Source organism: Diabrotica virgifera, chromosome 2, assembly GCF_917563875.1.
Source record: "Diabrotica virgifera virgifera chromosome 2, PGI_DIABVI_V3a".
NCBI classification, from domain to species: Eukaryota; Metazoa; Arthropoda; class Insecta; order Coleoptera; family Chrysomelidae; genus Diabrotica; species Diabrotica virgifera.
In genome coordinates this window covers 194,192,685-194,215,568 of record NC_065444.1, presented here as the reverse complement: position 1 = coordinate 194,215,568, position 22,884 = coordinate 194,192,685, and positions in this window count along the sequence as shown.

Below are 22,884 nucleotides of genomic sequence, written 5' to 3'. Positions count from 1 at the left end.
AAACGTGTTTATTTATATAATTAAAAAAGTTATTCTTAGTAAAAAGCTCAGCATATTCTAAAACTTTAAATGCAATCATAAAATATCAATTTTTATCAATTTTCTACAAGATATGTCAATAAATAAAAATTTCAGTTAGGAGTAAAATACCTATATTTTTCATAATACTGAAAATTGTTATTATGGAAAGTTGTTCAGAATTAAAAACGATGTGTCAATATGCAATTACACTCTTCTAATCGAAATATTGTGAACTATAAAGATACATATTTATTGAGCGAAATATAATTTTTTTACATACCTCGTATAATATTGATAAAATATAATATTTTATATTTGCATATTAAGTGTTAGACCATGCACAGCTATTTATGACGAATAACTTTCTTCATAAAATTAATAATAAAACAGTTATCATAAATAATAAGTGAAAATTTAGGTAATGATGTTGGGTATAATTAATTTGAAACAATATTAAAAAAAAAAACAAATTTTCGATTAGAATGACATAATTACATATTGGAACATAGTTTTTAATTCCAAACAACTTTTCTTTAAAAAATTTTTCGATATTGTGAAATATAAAGGTACTTTACTCTTAAGTGAAATTCATATTTTTAGACATACCTTGTACAAAATTAACAAAATGTGATATTTGATGATTGCATCTTATGGTATATACGATGCAGAGTATTTTATAAGGAATAACTTTTTTTCGTAAAACTGATATTAAAAAAGTTATCAATAGGTACCCAGTTACGCAGATATACTGTATGAGCTAAAAAAAATTTTTTTATTGAACATTTATTATTGTTGAAGCTTATTATTAAATGTATTTTAGGTAAGTTTTACAGAAAAAAGTTTTGATCACCCTGTATATACATTTTTTCATCTGGTAATTTTCGGTTTTTGTATTACATTTTTGTTATCTTTCCTAGTTTTCTCAAAAAGAAACTGTTTATTTCATTTTTAAACTAAAACAATTTAGTGTTTTTTAAAGATTATATCCTAAGCTTTAAAAAATATCAAAAAAATTGTATTAAATTTATTCGAACTTGAGTAATACCGTCTTAAAATGGTGGGAATTCTGTAAAACTACGAAGTTTTCAAAAATTACATTTTTTGAGACATCGTATTATTTGAATTAAATTTTTGAGATTTTTTTTGAATGAAACATCGTTTAGGAAGATGATTGAGAGGTAAGTTGTGCAAATTTGAGAGTTTTATAAGTAAAATTGTAATAGTTACACATTTTTAAATCATTTTTAAACAAAATTCATGTAAGGCTCACTTTCCGCCCACACCGTACTTATTTCCATACATTTTATTTATTTTTATTACAACCATAAGATAGATTATTTCATCTTATTTCATGTCCAATTTTTAAAATTTCTTTTGATCCATAAGTTAAAGAATTACATTAAAAAAACTCAACCGTGCACTTCTTCCAACGCTAGTTTACAGTGCACCAATGTGTTTGAGATGGGTGACTTTAGTGTTATAAATAAAAAATTACAGAAGCTAGAGATTTAATTTTAGAAAAATCTTTATATAAGTTTTTTTTTTAAATTTTCTGAATTTTTCAATGATCAAGTCAGTTCTTCTCTAAAAATTATATTTTTGGAGTTATTTAAAAAAACATCCAACTTCGCTGTTAATTTGTTTAATAAAAAATGAAGCACCCACTTCTCGAGTAGAACTTTTTGATATGTTGTTTATTAAATATTTCTTAATGAAATTACAAGAAGTTTTATCTTATTTGATTTTTGCCGAAGTGAAAATCTAAATGCACTCCGCTATTAAGCGAGTATATCTATAATTATTTTTGTGGGATATAAAGACACTTGTTTTATACAGGGTGTGGTAAAAGCAGCGAGTTGGTCGAAAATTTCGCGAAATGAACATCGGATCGAAAAACTGAATAAAATTTGTTCAATATTTTACTTATACCGGGTGGAAGAAAAGAAATGTTTTTCTTATGTTAAGTTTGAGCCGCCCTGTGGGGAGGAAGAGGTACAAATGGGAGTATATATCGAAATCGTATTGCAGTCTCATGTTTTGTGAACATTTTGTTTTTTGAATGTCCCCGATATCTTTAGAAATAAAAAAAGACGGTTTTGTAATTTAACATGTGTTTTAACCGAAACAAAAGTTTGAGACACCTTGTAGGGAGAAAACGGCACAAAGGTGAGTATACCTCGATATTTTGTTGTAGTCTCATATTTTGTGAATATTTAATTTTTTTAATTTCTCTGCTATCTTTAATAACAAAGAAACTAGATGATATTAATCTTTAATATGTGTTTTAACTGACGACATGCGTCACATTACACACACGAAACATAGAAAAACATATTAAAGAGTAATACTGTCTAGTTTCTTTGTTATTAAAGATATCAGAGAAATTAAATAAATTAAATGTTCAAAAAATATGAGACTACAACATAATATTGGGTTATACTCACTTTTGTGCCTTTTTCTCCCTACAAGGTGTCTCAAACTTTTGTTTCGGTTAAAACACATGTTAAATTACAAAACCGTCTTTTTTTTGTTTTTAAAGATATTAGGGACATTAAAACAACAGCATATTCACAAAACATAAGACTACAATATTATTCTAATGTATACTCACATTTGTACCTCGTTCTTTCTACAGGGTGTCTCAAACTTAACACAAGAAAAACATATTTTTTTCTTTCTCCCGGTATAAGTACAAAAAATAAGTTTGAGTAAACCTTTGCACAACTGTGTAAATACTAAAGAAAAGACTAAAATAAAAAAAATAGCGGAATCGGTCTGTTCGCGAAAAAATCAACTATGAAAATCAGCATAATTTTCTATATTCCTAACTTTTGACGAGCAGTTTATAATATAATTATAATATATTACAATAAGGATACCATATTTTAATACTACTACTATCGGTTTACAGCGTTCTCCGACGCCTTCCGACTCCTAACCGCCATTCTTCTCTGTTTAACCATAGACCTGGAGGGATTTCTCTTTCCTCTAGTTCTTTTTCAATTCCCTCCCTCCAGCTTCTTCTCGGCCTTCCTCTTTTTCTTCTCCCTTGTGGTGTCCATGCCAAAATCTGTTTAGGGATCCTGTCATCTGGCATTCTCTGTACATGGCCGTACCATACCAATTGTTTTGTTTTTATGTCATCAAGTATTGTATGTGTTACTCCCATCATTTCTCGTATTCTCTCGTTCGGTATCCGATCTCTTCTTGATTTGCCTGCTGCTCTTCTCCAGAAGTCCATTTCTGTTACTAGTAACATTTTCTGCGCTCTTTGTTTCAGTGGCCAAACTTCACTGCCATATGTGATTATACTTTTAAGTATGCTATTGTATATGAGCTGTTTGTTCGCTTTAGATATTGTCTGGTCCCACAGAATGCCGTTCATCATGGATATGGCTTTTCTACCCTGCATGTTTCTGTCTTTTATAGCAGCATCGAGTGTTCCATCTTGAGTTATCTTCATGCCCAGGTACTTGTATTCATCGCAGTGTTTAATTTCTACCCCATCGTCTAATGTAATGGACTGTTTTGTTCCTCCAATACACATGGCTTCAGTTTTCTTAATGTTGACTTCGAGACCCCATTTGTTATATTCTTCTATTAGCTTCCGCGTCATGTAACTTAAGTCGTCATGATCTTGAGCAATCAGAATTTGGTCATCAGCGAAACATAGAGTGTATAGTGTTGTGTCGTCATTGAGAGGGATTCCCATGCCATTACATTTTCTTTTCCACAGCTTGAGTGCTTGTTCCAGATAAATTTTAAAAAGGGTAGGCGAAATACAACAACCCTGTTTCAATCCTTTCGTGATCTTAAATCCCTCAGACATCCTTGATCCAGTTTTAATTTTTGCAGTAGTTCCATTATACAGACTTTGGACTGCTTTGATAAGACCATGTTTAATGTTGGTTTGATAAAGGGTTGACCATAGTTTGCTGAGGGGCACACTGTCATATGCTTTTTGTAAGTCTACGTATACCAGGTGAACTTCTTTATTGACGGCTGTTTTTTTCTCAATAACTTGCGTAATAGAGTACAGGTGGTCTACTGTGGACCGCCCAGCTCTAAAGCCAGCTTGCTCCTCTGATTCGTAATCTCTATAGTCATTTTCTATTTTATTCTTAATAAGTTTCCCATACATCCTACTTATTGTGCTGTTTACCGCAATTCCTCTGTAATTTTCACATTGATCCTTGCTGCCCTTTTTGTGGATTGTTGACATGATAGATAATTTCCATTCTTTTGGTAATTCGGCACCATTTAAGCAATCTTGGAAAAGTTTTCTTAGCTGTTCTTGGAGTTTGTCTGTGCCGGCTTTTACTAATTCTGCAGGGATGTCACCAGGACCAGGGGATTTTCCATTTTTCAGGGATTTGGTTATTTCTTCCATCTCTGATTTACTTATTTGTAATGGTGATGAATTTATATGTATACCTATCATGTTGTCTTCTATGTTAACAAATTCTGGTCTTTGTTCTGTTAGTAATTTTTTGAAATATTCTTCCCATTTTTCCGTTGTTATTGGTGATATAACGTCTTTTTTCTTATTAGTTCTCATATTTTTAATTAATCTCCAACTCTCTGTGCTTCTTCTACCTCCTATGTAAGTATTGATTTTTTGGCAGTTCTTTTCCCACGATTCGTTCTTTTTTTGAGTTATCTTCTTTCTTACTTTGGCTTGGGCTTCTTTGTAAATTATTTTATCGTTGTCTGTTTTTGTTGATAGGAACGTTTGGTATTTCCGACGTTTATCTGTAATTTCCTTTTCTACTTCTTCATCCCACCAGTACGGTTTTATTCCTTTATGGTTTTCGTCACATTTCCCCAGTGCTTCTTCTGCTGCCAAATGAATGGACTTTTTGATGTGTTCGTAGTGTTCTTCGGTATTTTCAAAATTACCACTTTCTAATTTTTCATCTAAACGTTTTTTATACAATAGCTTTACACTCTCATGGTTTAGACTGCATAGATTGTACCGTACTTGTTTTATTAACTGATTTGATTCGATGTGCTCTTTTTCTTTTTCATATCTGTTTGGGAGTACTGCTTTAACTTTTAGCAGATGATGATCGGTGCCACATGATGGCCCTCTGGCTACTCGCACATCTTGTATTTTAATTGTAGTTCTCTGTCTTACAACGCTATAATCTATTATAGATTTCAGATTTCTGGTCTGTTGTATCCAGGTGTACTTATGTATATCACGGTGTGGATAAAATCCATTTAATATTTTTAAGTTATTTTGTGTGCATGTTGATATTAATCTGGTTCCATTATCGTTTCTGGTATTTTCACCGTGTGCTCCTACCACTTTGTTGTTAAATTCCCGTCCAACTCTGCTATTGAAGTCTCCTAGAAGTATGATCTCTCTAGATGTTCCTACTTTTATAATTTCATCGTTCAGTTGTTCGAAGAATTCATCTTTATTGTTGATCAATGCGTCCTCATTAATGCCATATACTCCTAGTATGGCTATTCTGCTTCCTTTTATCGTGATGTTCATTTTTATAAACCTCTGATTAATTGCTTCCCAAGAGGTAATATATCTTCTTAAAGTTTTGCGAATAACAATAGCAACTCCTTGTTGTGCTCTTTGGTCTTTAGTTACTCCACTATAGAACATGTCATAGTGACCCCACTTTTCGGAACCACTACCCTTCTTTTTAGTTTCCGTAAGCACCGCGATATCTATCTCTGCATTTTTGAGTTCTGACATGACTTCTGGTGTTTTTCGGGAGATACCTTGCACATTCCATGTACAAAAATTCATTAACCGTTTTCTTTGCAGTTTTCGTCTACTGTGTTTCCAATCTTGTGCTCCGAGGCTTTGGTTAGGCTTTTTAACATTGTACGTGTTTTATAAGTACCGAGGAGTTAGCTCGGTGCCTTAACCCCCAACCTGGAGGGCCAGGGATTTTACATCGGAGTATCCTTCCCTATGCGAGTTGCTTCCACTACAGCTAGAGAGTCCCACCTACCCTGATCTTATACCATCCCTAAAATCAAGGGTTGCCAGCTCCGCCACCTTCGCCGTACCAAAAAGTAGTCTTCGTCGCCTTGGATGCCGTTCTGGACTTCATCCGTAACCCTGGACAAGGGACCCTTAGCAGGTGCTAGCTTCCCGGGTCAAGAAGCTCCTGGAATCTGCGGACGGCAGGGATTGATTCACTTTCCCTGATAGGACTATCCAATAGAATCCAAAGGACTCTAAAGGAGTTCCTACCCGCTACCTAGACCATATTTTAATAATAGATATAATTGATAATAAGGTAAGAATCTAAAATTATGGTGCAACGTAAGTGATACTCAAGGAGGCCCTTTCTATAAGTAGAGCTTAGCTATGCTGGAGCTTAATATCTGTTGGTGCAACCAGGCATTAGTCTTTTTTTGATAAACCAGTTTTTATCGAGATGATGCTTCTTTTTTAATATGTGTACATAAAAATTGTATGGGGGTTTCGTTCCTTTAAACCTCCCAAATGTTTGTGTACTTTTCAATTAAACTTTTATTGCGGTACCATTAGTTAAACACAGTGTTTTTAAAACTTTTTTGCCTCTTAGTATATTTTCACATTATAAAAATGTAAATTATAGATTTTTCATATTATTCCCAGGTCTCTATAATCGTACTTTACCAGATAGTCGAGGAAATGAAGCTGGATAAATGGCAAAACCTTGCAATTTTTTCGTCCAGCATCGATTTGTACAAAAATTTGGAATTAGGCTCATTTCACCCTCTAGTTCATTTTCTATATTGAGCCGTTGTACGCTTTTGGTTTTTTAAGGGTGAAAACCACCCCTAATTGTAAAAAATTATAAAATAACATTGTTAACTTAATATTGTCAACATTTGCTTCTTATTAGTTACATAATGATTGTTTTGTGCTTTAAGATATAATATCACAATATTTCAACCATTTAAACCACCCTTGGAGCTATATATGAAAAGTATAGTTATCCTAAAAGAATAATTTCGACTTGCATCAATTTACATAAAAATTTGGGGTTAGGATCATCTTACCCTGTACTTCCTATTCTATATCATGCTCAAGGGCGTTGATTATTTTTAGGGGTGTTAACTACCCTTATTGTCAAAAATTATATAAAAACATTGTAAACTTTAATATAGGTTAAATTTGGTTTTTTACTGGTTAAATAATGATTGTTTTATGCTTTAGGATATAATATCATAATATTTCAACCCTTAAAATCCACCCTTAATAACATTGCAATTTTTAGAAGTAGACAATTTAATAGACCTAAAAAAAAAGTAGAATTAAAGAATTACAAAAACATTTATTTACACAAAAATACGAATTTACAAATACAGAGAGAGTGTAATTTGGAATAAATTCAATATCTCAAATAATAATTATTTTTTAGAAAAACGCTCAGACCCGTCGATTAGTATTTAAAATTGTCCTTTTCGGCATACAATAATAGTGTATACAGGGTGTCCCAATTCAGAGATATGACGTCATCGTTGATTTTCTTAAATGGCAACACTGTCATTTTGATAGCTATTTTGATAGGGTGTGTAAAGTTATACACTAGTGCAAAATTTCAAATTTTTATTCTCTACCATTTACAAGATAATAGAAAATAACCAAGTTATGTCTGTAATATGGATTAAATTCAATAATTAAAATACTAATTGTTTTTTTTAAATGATCAGACCCGTCGATTAGTATTTCTAATTGCATTTTTGACGTAAAATAATAATCTATACAGGATGTCCCAATTTGGAGGTATGGCGTCATCGTTTGATTTTCTTAAATGGCAACACTGTCATTTTGATAGCTATTTTGATAGGGTGTGTAAAGTTATACACAACTGCAAAATTTAAAAAAATTGTTCCCTACCATTTATAAGATAATAAAAAATAACAAAGTTATGAAAAACAAATATTCAAATAATAACTGAATTTAATTATTTCAATTAAGCAAATACTCATAATGTTGCCCTCAATTATTGTCAAATTGTCAATGGGCAACGTTATGAGCATTTGCTTATTTGAAATAATTAAATTCAATTATTTTTGATTACTTGTTTTTCATAACTTCGTTATTTTTTATTATCTTGTAAGTAGTAAGGAACAAAAATTTGAAATTTTGCAGTTGTGTATAACTTTACACACTCTATCAAAATAGCTATCAAAATGAGAGTGTTGCCATTTAAGAAAATCAACAACGACGTCATATCTCTAAATTGGGACACCCTGTGTAAATTATTATTATATGTCAAAAAGGACAATTTGAAATACTAATCGACGGGTCTGGGCATTTTCCAAAAAAACAATTAGTATTTGAGATATTGAATTTATTCCAAATTACAGACTCTCTCTGTATATAAAAATACACATACAAATAGTTTTTTAGTCATCCAGTATACGAACCGGCTCTGTGGTATTATATAAGTACATTGAAAATGCTCTATAAAGGGGACTATTCGAATTTTTTGAAAAAAAAATTAGGTTTATAAACATAGCTCCTTCATTTTTGGCGATAAAAAGTTTTTTCAATAACAGTTTTGTAGGATTTTTGAAGAGTAATAAGACTGTGTAAATTAATTTCGTAAGATTCCTTAATTTTTAATTGAGGTGGGTTTAAAGGGCTCGAATAAGGGGATGTTTGCTCGTAAATAGATGTTTTAAACAGCTATATCTCGCTAACTGGTCACTGTAATGAAAATCTATGCATAAGGAAATTTTAGCTATTAAAAAAGCTACAATTTAGAAGTCCATCATTTTTTTTCGTATCTCCAGTATTTTCGAAGATATTTTAAAGAAAATGATAAAAAATGAAAAATTTCAAAAAATAAATTTTTTTAAACTCCAATTTTTCTAAAATTAGGCCTTTTAAATAAATCAAACTTCTTGGGTGTATTGATAATATAAATATAAAAGGAATTACAGAAAGGCGAAGACCAATTTTTAGTTACAAGGGTAGGTAGGGGGTTGTTTTCACTGTTTTTTTCCTAGAGAAAAATAGGTTTCGAATTTTTTTGATCATAAATTGCTCAATTTTTATGCTAGAAACTTTTTACTATTTTTTTTGAAAGATCTTATTATATGCTTGAAAAAACATCATGTAAGTTTTCCTGGAAAAATGCAAAGTTTTCCCGTTATTTGGCTTTGATTATTTCAAATTATGCATTTGATGAAAAGAAACTATTCTTTAACATGCCGTATCTCGGTTTGTATTGGTCGTAAAAATATTATAGAGAAACAGTTTCGTCTGTGTTAATAAAAGATATAATTTTGATATCTACAGTTTTTTGATTAAATGCATATTTTTCGAGTTATTCTCAAAAAACCCTGTAAAAAAGTCGATTTTTCCGTCGAAAAACTGTTACTTTCAACCACGAATAACTCGAAAAATATTAGTTTTACGAACAAAATGTAAAAAACATTTTTTTCTTAAAATTACGTTTTACATCGATTTACATGGTTAAAATGTAATAAAAAATTCCCACCCCCGAGATGGGGTGGCAAATATCCCCAAGGTTTTAGCGTAGAGCAGCATGATATAGAAAATGATCCTTGGACTATTTCCTACCTTCTGTGAAAATTTCAAGTAAATCCATGCTGGACGAAAAAATTGCGAGCCAAAATGCTTCATTTTCTCGACTAATATACAAAATAGGTGGTGGATATGAAAAAATTTTCAAAATATCTCGATAAAAACTGGCTTTTCGAGAAAGTATCAGGAGGCAAAAAGTTTTAAAACACTGTGTTTAACTAATAATACTTTAAAAATAATTTAATACGAATATACACAAAAGTTTGGGGCGGTTTAAGGAAACAAAATCCCCATACAATTTTTAATGGGTGTACTTTCACTAGAATTTTATTTTAAGATGTTCCTGCCATAATAATGCCACACGTCTATTTTCATTAAAAAATCTTTAATAATTTTCGAATTATTGAAAAAAATTGATTTTCATTTTGTAACTTCAAAGGGCTATAACTTTTTTTGTGAGCACATTCGTACTAAGGTAAATTAGGTTCAATCAACATGTTTTTGGCACCAGAATCTGTGGTATAATTTATAACCAATCTTTTCTCGACACCCTGTATATTCGAATCAAGCAAGTCGTTCAGTCGTGATATGAAAATTATATCTAATTGGAATCAAACTGCCAAGATAAGAGTTGACAACCAGGACACCCAAGATATCAAAATACCTAGAAAGAAGATTCCATCAGTGTTGCGTGCTGTCTCCACTACTTTTCAATGTCTGCAGTGAAGCGGTATTTCAAGAAGCGCTCTCAGATTCAATGGAAGGTATATCTAACAATGGAGAACATTTGAACAACTTACGTTTTGCAGTCGATACAGTAAAATTAACGGATAACAGCAATGATTTACAGAACGTAATGCAACGCCTTAATAAACGCTGCCATGAGTACGGACTGAAGATGAATTTAAAGAAAACTAAATGCATGATCATGACTAAATCAGCACACGCAAACATCCAAGTAACTATTAAAGAGACTGTAATTGAGAGTGTGGATTACTACAAATATTTAGGAACATGGATAACATCAAATGTTTGTAAACCAAACCAAAGAAATTAAGACACGTATTGAAATAGCACGTGCATCATTCATTAAACTTAAAAAGTTTATTTGTTGTCACCTAAGAATGCTTCGATGTTATGTGTTCTCTACTCTTCTTTATGGTTTGGAAGTGTGGACATTGAAGCAAGTCCATTTGAATAAGTTGGCCGCCTTTTAATTTTGGAGTTACAGAAGAATCCTACGAATATCATTGATTCAAAGAATGTCAAACGTGGAAGTAAATAGAAGAATAGGAAATCAACCGAAAATAATACTATCAAAAGACGAAAACTTGAGTACTTGGGACATGTGATGAGAGGGCAAAAATACTCATTATTACAACTTATTATGCAAGGCAAAATCCGAGGAAAGCGAAATGTGGGAAGACGAAGAACATCCTGGCTTAAAAACTTACGGGAATTGTTCGAATGCAGTAGTGCAGAGCTATTTAGAGCGTCAGTCAACAGGGTCCGCATTGCCATGATGATTTCCAACCTTCGGTAGAAGATGGAACTTAAAGAATATTTTTTAAAAATATATCGAACGACACTAAACGCACCTCTTAACCTTCACCCCTGAGAGTGGGATAGGGATAATTCTAATATCTTTAATAGGGACCTCATTTTTATCTAAGATTTGGATTCGTTACAAAATGTTCCAAAGAATGTGCGTTACAAAATGTTCCTGTAGATTTTATTCCAAATATTTTTTCCAAATATTGATGGATGGCGATATAATCGCAAAAATATGAATTATTTTGATACCCTAGGAAGATTTTGGAAACGGTCTAATATCTCAAGAACTAAAAAAACACGTGTTTAATATTTGCCAAGAACCTTTCGAATGACACGAAACACGACCTCCTATCTCACCTGTGGGGATGGGGCAAGAGTCAACATTCAAATCTTATTAGAAATACAAATTTTTATTGCAGGATTCCGAATCTGTATTTCGACGCTGCCAAGCCAAAACGGCATAACTTTTTAGTTAGTTGCACCAAAAAATAGGATTTTAATTTCCGCATCAAACAGTCAACACGGTATAACCCCAGACAAAGTGAAATAGGGGTAATATTGGTTTAAACTTTTTATAAACGCCAGTCTAGTCACGCACGTGAACACCGACGCCGACGTGAACACCGATTGGCATAATCGCCAGTGCCCGTAAGATTATCATTGTGTACAGTTCGGTCCAGCAATAATAGTAAAGGTATGTATTCTTACAATTTTTATGGATAAGTAACCTGATATTACTTACCTTTGCAATATTTTCAATTGGTATTGATTTTTGAAGCGTAATAATACACTGAAATTCTCTAAAAACTATGAGGCGTTTATGCCAAAACCAAATATTTACATCGTGGTTGACACAAGCGCCATTCCTCAATGGTATTCTTATGGAGGTTTCTTATTTAAAAATTGCGCAAATAAAAAGTTCATTTTAAAATTTTCTATTGTAACTTTGTACTAGTGTGATGAACATTTTGTATTACAACATATAGTTCAAATCAATTTTATATAGCTAAAAATGATCGATTTTTGGCGTGTATGCCATTTTTTTGTTGCAGATGAATAGCAGAAGTAAAAAAATAATGGCCTTACTAAATGACAATAAAACATATACCGAAGCAGTAAAAATAATATACAGACTGACAATAATTCCCCTATATTCCCCTTAGAGGTTTATGATATTTATAATGCCAACATTGACAGTGATTATGAATTACAATTTGCTATTATTGAAGTTATACTTCTTTACGATCGACAGTGAAATTTAATAATGCCGGGCGCATGCGCACACAGACAGTATGCATTTCGTTGCTAATATTTCAAGATATATATGTATCAGCACTGTCAGCAGAAATAAGTCATATTATATCATATAATTTTTGTGTCTTTGGATTTGTTTTCCTCGGGAATAAGATATTTTATAATAATAGTAAGTATATTTAAAGTATTTTTGTATACTTCGCTTGGTCTATTAAATTTGTCAGTATGTATGAGAAATCTTGTAACCTGTCAAAGCAAAAGTTATATAGCTCAGTGGTAGAGCGTGTGACCGGAAATCAAGAGGTCCCGGGTTCAAATCCCGGACGATTCATATTCTTTTTTTTTATATATTTTTGGTATCGTTTTAACAAAATTTTTTTAAAAGTGGTAGGTAAAGAAAGTTAGTTTAATATTTAAATAAAATACAAATAACCTGTTAAGTATATTAGGTAATTTCGTTGAAATAATAATAATATAAGTATAACTTCTTACGTGCGTACAAAGTACACACACATTCATTTTAGATATCCGCTTCTATTTGCGAATTATTTACTTTTAAGTATTTCATCCTAGCATCAAAAACATGTTTAACGAATTTAGGGTATTGTTTTTAACTTAAAATGTATTTTTGGTTTAAAAAAATAAAGCCTATCAAAAATCATCGTAATTTCATAATTTTTCTTGTTGGCATAAACGACAATTTTTAATTTTCGTTTTTTTCTTTTCATTAATGGCATATATCCCTTTTAAGCGCCATATTGGCTAACCTTACAACGATGCGATCAACACAAACGCCAGAGGTAAGTTTGGCATATTCACCAATGTTATATCTTGATTGGACATAAGTGCCATTTTCTAGTTTTTAATTTATTTCAGACAGTATTTTCAGCTACATTCATGTTCGCAAAATATTAAAATTTAAAAAAAAAATCATTAATTTTTTTGAGTCACTGTGCAGATAAGCAGAATTGGTAAAAATAAAAATAATCATTTTTTTGTGTTTCCTGAAAACTCAAGTTAATGTCGTTTATGCCGTTTTGGCATGGCAGCGTCGATTTAGTATTATAAAAAATTTCCATCCCCATCCACCCCGGGGTAAAATTAAAAAAAAATTAAATATATACAAATTTATATGAAAATTAAACAATATTTTAATGAAATATTGTAATATTCTTTAATAGGGCTTATCAACGCTTTTCATTTGTTTCGAGCTTCTATCATATTTTATTATGTCGTATAATCCGTGTATAATATTAATATACGACAAAATGAGAAGCGTTGAAAAGTCTTATTATGGATGATTCTGTTATCTTCAAAAATAAGATTTGTGATTTAAAAATCTAATATTGATAGTATTTTTATTTTACAAAATGAACATATCATCGTTTAAATTATAATAAAAATATCCTTCAAATCATCCCTTACCCTTTTCGTTTGTAACCAACATATCTTATTTATTAATAAATAGGTACGTATACAGAAAGTGGACTATTTTTGTTTTAACTATTTGTGCTTCAATCATTTGATAGGTACTTTACACCGCAAATTAGGTACTTTACACTTCAAACACCGCGGAGTGCTACCATTTAAAGGGGTGCGTTTTTGAGACAAGGGTGAATTAGTCCCTAGGCACAGGGCGAATTAGGGTGAGTTCTATGCACATTTGGTGCAAACATGCCTACAGGAAAATTGTTTCAGGTTAAATTTACTATAAAAATATCACATTTTAAAGTCAAAAATATTTTTTTTTACAAAAATATATTAAAAAAAAAGCAAGCAAAAAACACGAAATATAGCAATTTTGTTTTTTATCCCAAAGCTTTTGTCAATGGGGATATGGTATAGGAATTGCTTCACAGAAAAAGAACTTCCATTCTTTTTTTTAAGTGACGTTTGGTATAAGTCCCTGTGATTTACAGTTTCCAAATTATGATTTTTCCAAGTTCGCCACTCACAGCGATTTTGAGACATTTCCCTTGTTACTTCGCAAACTTTGTTTAATAGGAAGAAAAATTTATCTTTAAAATGATCTATCAAAAAGGGTGTGTGGCTATTTTTAAGCAAAATATGGTTTGTCAAAATTGTATACTTTTAATGATTTTTGATATATTTTAGGCTTATTTTTAAATTTCTCATTATAACTTTTTTTTTATTGTATACTTAGTTGTATAAATTGTACAATAAAAAAGAAAACTTATTTTATTTACGTTAAAACTGTGTATTGTAAAAAACTCTAGGACTATTTTTAAACAATATATGCTTTTTCAAAATGTCACATACACATGCAATGGGTCCCACTAAGCTGGAACCATATGGAAAACTTTTTTATTATTAACTTTATGAAAAAATGTATGCTCTATAAAATGCTCTGAATAGTCTAAAACCTAAGATGCAATCATTAGATATAAAATTTCTTCAATAGTATACGAGGTATGTTAAAAAATATGAATTTCGCTCAAGAGTAAAGTAGCTTTATATTTCAAAATATTGAAAAGTGTTATTAAGAAAAGTTATTTGGAATTAAAAATTATGTTATAATATGCCATGATATTCTTCTAATTAAAAAAATTAAAAATTTTAAATTTTTTCTCAAATTACGGATATCTTGTTTAAAAATAGGCCAAGAAGTTTTTTTGCAATACACCATTTTAAGGTAGAGAAAATATGCCTGTTTTATTTCACAATGTATATACCTGAATGTACAAGAAAAAAAGTCATAATGAAAAATTCTAAAAATAATCATAAAAAATATTAAAAATCATAAAAGTATAAAACCTTGAAAAAGCATAACTTGCTTAAAAATAGTCGTACAACCTTATACAATAGACAATTTTTAAAGGTAATTAACTTATCTTTCTACTAAGTTTACCATTGCATATACCTAGAAATGCGTAAAAAAAGTTACAGAACAATGTTTACGAAATAATGGGTAAAATGGCCCAAAAATGCTGTAAGCGACGAAATTTGAAAAATCCTATTTCGGAAATTGTATTCCCTAGAGACCTCTATCGAACGTCATTTTAACGAAGAAGGATGGTAGTTATTTTGCTCTGAAGCAATTCCTATACCTATATCCCTGTGGAAAAAAGTTATGGGGCAGAAAACAAAATTGCTTTTTTTTGTGTTTTTTCTTGTTATTCTTTTGAGTATATTTTTGTAAAAAAAAATTATTTCCACTTTAAAATGTGATATTTCGATAGTAAATCTAACCTGGAACAATTTTTCTGTAGACATGTTCGTACTAAAAGTGCAAAGAACTCACCCTAATTCACCCTGTGCCTAGGGACTAATTCACCCCTTTCTCAAAAACGCACCCATTTAAATGGTAGCACTCCGCGGGTTTTTCAAATTTAGAGGTCGATTGACCATATGAGATAATAAAATCCCACTAACGTTGTAGTTCCTTTTAGCTCTCTTATTTTGAACATAATCAATAGCCTATTAAAATATACAAGCAGATTAACCTTCACCAATAAAGAAAAAAATAACTATTAAAAGTGTTCCTTTTTCAATGTAGGTCATCTTATTTTACAACAAAGAATATCATTCCACTACCAATGGTTGTAAGCTGGGTTGCTAGGATAATACTCGGAAACAAGAAATATTTTCAATGATACTTTTCGACTTGGAATGAATCCTATCTGAAAATCGACTGTATGAAGAACAGTTAAACGATCTGAAGCAATATCTTCTATGAAAAGTCGACAAAAATTATCAAGATTAAAGTCAGCAACAACAATAACATTTATTAGAATATAAGAATAAAGAATTATAGATATTATTTGTACAGCAAACAATAACAAAACAAAATATCCCTGACAAGTAATGATTCCTAACTTCTCATTGTACAAAAAACATGATGTATCCATGATGAAAAGTCATATTCTAATGTTTTGGCAATGCTCTTACGTTAGATCTTGAATGACGTAAGTGTGTTTTTGTAGTAAAAATAGTATAAGTATTCGTACCACGTGTTTTTTAGAATAACAGTCAAAATTTTATCCTGTTTACTCCACTTTTTAAAGGACCGAAAAGGTTTTGAAAATTGTAATCCTTTTAGATATTTCTTGACTGATTTCATTGTAATTTTTTTTAAACTACGGTATACAGCCAACCACTGGGAATGTTTCCTTTATAAGAAAAATAAAGAAAATAATAAACTTTCTATAAGTTTTAAAACTTTTTTTGATAATGGTTTTTTGATCTTTTGTTACATTATGCTCCGCGGACAGCTTAAACTTTCGTCAAAGTTAGCTTAAAAATAATACAACTTTCAAACTTTGGATTACAGAAAGGAGTTGCTTATGTCTTTTATATGTTCGTATAATATAACTAATAATAATGCAAAAAATATACAGGGTGTTTTATTAATAATTGGAAATATTTTAACTGTAGAATTTTGTGCTCAAAATGCTAAGATGTAACCCAAATTAATTAAATCAAATGTGTCTCCTTAATGAGTTACAGGGTATTATATTTAAAAGTTTAAAAACTATTTTTACCCATTACATCAAGACAAGGTGTCTCAAATTAAATGTAAATTTTCGTTAATGACAACCGGAGATATTGCGACATTTCTATATTCAGGGTTTCTAGCGAAAACCCGATAACTAACAAAACCATTGTATAGAGATAATCGCGATTAAAAATTTTAGGAAGTTTGAAGAAGATTTAAAATCGTCATAGGAAGTTTTATAAAATATTTGTTATTGCCAAATGGTAGAGAATTTAATATTTAGTTAGAATAATTTATTTTAAATATATTTTATAAAAAGGTCTTTACAAAAAAAAATAAAACTTGATATTTATCCGGTTTTACCTCGTTGAATGATTATAGCATTTGACTTTATTGGTTTTTATTTAAAATTTTTTTTAATTATAAAATAAAAAGATAATTGTATATTATTCCAATAAAAATAAACTAATCTGCATTCTTTTTAGAAAATTAAAAGGTAAAATGTGTCTTCTTCCGATTCTTCTCACATCATTACGTCTGGAGTTCGATCTACGATATAATTACCGGTTTTTAAATTTGTTATTCAAGCATGCACCTCTTCTGGAAAATATTTTCTTGGCACATCTTTATCAAATCGTTTTTCTTTGCTTTACTTATTGGAAAAGTCCTTTTATACAACTTTGGTAAATTGCCCGGAGTTGGTAAGTCTATGGTTGCTTTTTGGGATGAAATTTGTTTTAGCCTACTAGGGCGTAGAGTAGGAGTTTTTTTTATTCAAACCAATATCTTCTAATATTTTTATTAACTGGTTATCGTTTTCCGCCATTGTCCTCTTTAGAATATCATCCAGTAGAATCACTGTTAGCTACAGCATTTATTATATCATCTGAGAATATACTCGTACACAGAGTTTTTTAAAAAACTTTTGACACTGTGACGTTCCGCCCCTTATAGAATCGATTATTGATGGGAAGATATTATTTAACTATCCAAAATATTATTTAATTATTTTCAGAATTATTTTCTTTCAATGTTTATTCAAATAGAACTTAAACCCATCTCAGAATTTTTAAATGCTTGATGACGTCACATTTAAAACGTGGCAACATTGGTTTCCCCACTTTGACAGCCAATGCTTAGTAGAGGGGTACGAAGGATTCAGCTGTGAACGTGAGCCTTGGATTGCGATTGTTTCTCGAGTGTTCGGTCTGAATCGTAGTGTGCGGGGTCATTAGACTCAATTATTCACCTCTAATTCTCAGTTCCAAATTGATTAAATATTACAATAAAAGTATAGTGAAGTTATCCAGCAGCAGTGGATTTGAAGAATTTTAGAGCATACTATATCCAATGAGTTCTACCCCGCACCTACCATGAAATCTTAAAGCCACCCTACAACAACACCAAGGCCAGACCACACAGAGAGAAACAATCAATAGGCGACCAGCCTGGATTATTTCCACATTTTCTTTTTTTTGAGTACCTCCAGCTGCTTTCCAACAGTTTTGAGTACCTTCAGCTGCTTTCTACCAGTCTTCCTCTCCTGTACCTCCAGCAGGACAGCTGCTAGCGAGAGTTAGCACCCTTGGGTGCCCATTACATCAACTTCAAGATTAGGAAAGAGTGGTTTGTTTGGGAACATTTACTGTGCTCTTATTAAAGACAGACTGGTTTTGTGATATTTAGTACATTTTTTTTTTAGTTCAATTGCACACACATTTTTCCTGCTTTATATTTTTTATAGGTTTTTTTTCTTTACAACATAATATTTAATTGATAGCGTTCCCCAACACTCTGCAATCTATAAAGGTATAAATTTCTGAGCTCAGATATTTTCCCTGATAATAGTAGTCGGTACTCTTATCTTGATTATTTTTAGGCTGTGTTCCACTTTTGTATAATTATTTAAACTCATTCCATTATTTTAGTATATGTTTAATTAAATTTTTAAAAATTAACTTCACATATTAGTCAAAATTGTAATTATTAACTTTATTTAACTTGAACTTATTAACTTTACTTAACTTTAACTTATTAACTTTATTTAACTTTAACTTTAATTTATTAAATTCATATGAACTTCTGGATTCTAATCCCTCAGATTAGTTTTTGGTTTCACTTGTTATTATTACTATTATAAACCACGAGTTAGGAAAAGGATCTGTGTATCCACTCGTAGGTTTATTTATTCAATAAGGCTTGTGCCTGTCCCACTCACAGTGAGGTATTTATATGTTATATATAGTATCAGGTAGTATTTAATTAAGGTGTACGTATTATAAACGTACAATTATTATTTGGTGAGGGTTCTACTAACCTAGTTGTAAGTTGTACTTCCTGTATTAGAGGTACCCGTAGTCAGTTTTTCTAACCTTATAAAGAGTATTCTTAGATCATAGTTGTATGATGATTTTGTAATTGACTTTCACTAGTATCACTTTTTCCTGTCATGTTAGAGTTACACACTAGTTACTTGTCCTAACTCAGAGATTGTTAAAAAGATCTAGTAGTTACATTCAATAAATATACATTTATTGTGATTTTTTTTTCTTATTACTCCTTTATTTTTAGTAGTATATTTTATAATTTAATAATCTTTAATAACTTTTCACATACTTGTACTACAAATTTAACATACTCTATAGCAGCGTAGAATACCTGGAAGAGCGTTAACCTAGTTATCCTTCTTCTGGCGCCCAAAAATTCATTCTATTTTCAGTATATTATTATATTTACTCTATCTATTTTCTGAACATTATCTTCATATCTTCTTTTCGAGCCATCATTGTCACTTCCTTTAATCTATTGTCTGGCCAAAAATAGCCGTGCAAATTGGCCGAATCCTTCCTTGAGTGTCAAGTGGCCCTTCTCATACATATTTAGCTAGCCATTCAAGTTATATCTATCTATTAATGATTTCTCATCTCTAGTCCTGTATCAATTCGATATTCTTTGTCTTGGCATCCTTCCATACAAATACTACTACAAAGTTGTATTTTAGTTACTCCAGCTTCTTCAACGGAGAAGCCACACATTTTTGTCCTTTGGCTACATTAAGTAGATCTTCTTCTTTTTACTACTTCTGTTGGAGTTTACCACTCCCTTTTCATTCACTCCAACAGAAAATCATCAGCTAGTTGTTACATTGGCGCCCAACGTGGGGCTTTATTTTTGGTCTGAGACAGTATTCATTTAGGTCAATTCTTCTCTTTTATCTGAAATCTCTTTGTTATTTCCGTTTGGTATCCTATACACATATTGTTACTTATTTATTTTATTTTTAATTTCTGATACATATCAGGTATTCTTAAACGCTGTTTTGATTTTTGTTTATATTTTGGGACCTCATTATAGTATATGTTTGTGCAGCTTACATTCTGGGTTAGATTTTGAATTTTTATTGGGAACTTATATTTAATATTGCTATTAATAATATAATTCATATAACAATTTTATTTCTTCAGTCAATAGTGGTATAGTTGGAGGTACAACTAAGTGTTGATTATTATTATTATTATTATAGATATATATTTTTTCTAGAGTGGTGGTAAGTTACATATAAATAAAAAAATTTACTTCCAGTATTTAGGTAGTAGGTTTACTTGAGTATACAATATTTATTGGATTATTTATCCATTTATTTGATCTTATATATTTATTTGATCTTATTTATTAGATTATATACTGCATTATATATATATTTTTTTTTTGCTGGCTATTTTGATTTTGTTGGTGTGTTGCTGATATTTTCTCGGTTTATATTATATATATTTTGCGTGCAAACTTTCATATTTTCATATTTTTCATATTTCTGTTCTTTGGACTATTTGTCAATAACTTTGCTCTCATCATGTGTGCTTTTAAAGCTGAACATCTTCTGGTGGATGAATTGGATTATGAATTAAAGATTCGGGACATAATGCCAGAGGAGTCGACAACTGTCGATAAAAAACGCAATCTTTTGAGAGGTGCTTTGAAACAAGAAGCTGGCAATAGAAGTTTTCTCCAAATTTCAGCTGTATCCCTTCCTTTTGAGGAACAACAAAAAGGAATCACTGAAACATTGGACAGCTTGTCTAAAAAAATCGAAAAGTTTAGGGGAACTGTAAAGGATACAGAGTATGCGCGATTAACATCTCGTCTAGGCCATATTTCTGCCCGTGTACACTTGCTACACTGTCCTTCTGAAGAACAGGAACCGTTCAAGAGGTCTGTTTCTCTTAAAATATTAACACTAGAGGGTGAACTTGATTCTAGAGTTAACCCCATTGCTACCTCTACTCCTAATGCTTCAGTCAATGTACCTAGCTTTACGTACTCCAAACCTGTTCAAGTACACAAATGGGGTATTTCATTTTCAGGTGAAAAACAGCACACTGATGTGATGTCATTTTTAGAAAGGGTTGAATGTCTTCGAATATCTAGAGGTGTTTCTGAAGAGGATTTGTTTGCTGCTTCTGCTGAGTTGTTCACCGGGACCGCTTTTACATGGTTTATGAATAACAGGGGTAATTTTTCTTGTTGGTCTGATCTGATTAAAAAGTTGAAGTCGGATTTTCTTCCGTATTCATTCCAGGATGATTTATTAGATCAAATTAAGAATCATAAGCAGAAACCTGGGGAATCTGTTACTATGTTTATTAATACTATATTAGGTATGTGTAGTCGTTTAGACACTCCTTTGTCAGATTTAGCTAAAATTAAAATCATCCTTAAATGTCTATTGCCCTTTTATCATCAACAATTAGCTCTTATGGACATTCAGAACATTGATGACCTTACTATAAAATGCAAACGTTTGGAGGAAACGTTATCCTGGTCTTCTCAACCTCCATCCACATCTCGATCCTCTTCTAACTCTTCTTCTCAGCCAACTTCCTTTAGGCAACGTTCTTGGCTAAATAAGGGTCATGAACATAATGTTTCGGTTGTTAGTTCTCTTGTCTGCTGGAATTGTGATCAGCCTGGTCACCCATTTTACAATTGTGGGATTCCTCAAAATCGTATTTTCTGCCATGGTTGTGGCCGAGAGAACACCCTTAAAAGAAACTGTTCTAAGTGTTCGGGAAACGACACGTCGGAGGTCCGTCCCCTGAACGTTTCTCCGTCCAACATCCAATCAGGGAATCAAACCCCATCGTCAAACGAAACTACAGGACCAAGCACATCCAGCAACCCAAACCCATCTTCACGAAAAGGGAAAGGGGTGTCGTTCAAGAAAGCAGCACACACCACAAAACAAAATTAAACCAGAAATTTATTTCTATAGATAATACGTTAGATTCGCTTGATTCAAATGATCACAGATGGTCATTTACAAACGCTTCTTTGATTGGTAGTGTTCAACGTAACAATAATAATTGTGATAGTAATGTGGTTCCATTATCTATATTAGATTCTAGTTTTGTTAATGATGATGATACGTCTGGGTTAGTTCCATATAACGGTTGTAGACAACCAAATACTTTAGATCTAGATATTAATTCGTTATTAGTTAGGAAACAAAATGATAATAGGCCATATCTTCCTATTCAAATTTTAGGACAATCGTGTTTAGCTTTGTTAGATAGTGGCTCTAATATTTCATTGATAGGGGCACATTCGTTAAATTTATTGAAAAATTCTAGTATTCCCATTATGCCCATTTCATCTTTGCAAGTATCTACTGCAGATGGTACAGTTCAGTCCATTACGGGCAAACTCCAAATTAAAATCACAGTGGCAGATTTATGTAGGGAAATTACATTTTATGTTATTCCTTCCGTGCAGAATTCTATAATTTTAGGTATGGACTTTTTCAATGCTTTCAATAGTACCTTAAGTTGTTCTGATTTTTCTTTTTCCATATCTGAATTTAATTTATCTACCCTTAGTGCTATTCACGATTTTGCTAGTTTATCAAGCTCTGAACAAAGGCAATTAGAGAGTATGATCTCTAAATTTACTACTCTTTCTTCAAAAGACAAACTAGGTCGTACGTCGTTAATCTCTCACACTATCGAAGTGGGAAATCCCACTCCTTTCAGATTATATCAGTACCCCATACCTCAAGCCTGGCAGGCAGATTTAGAAAAGGAAG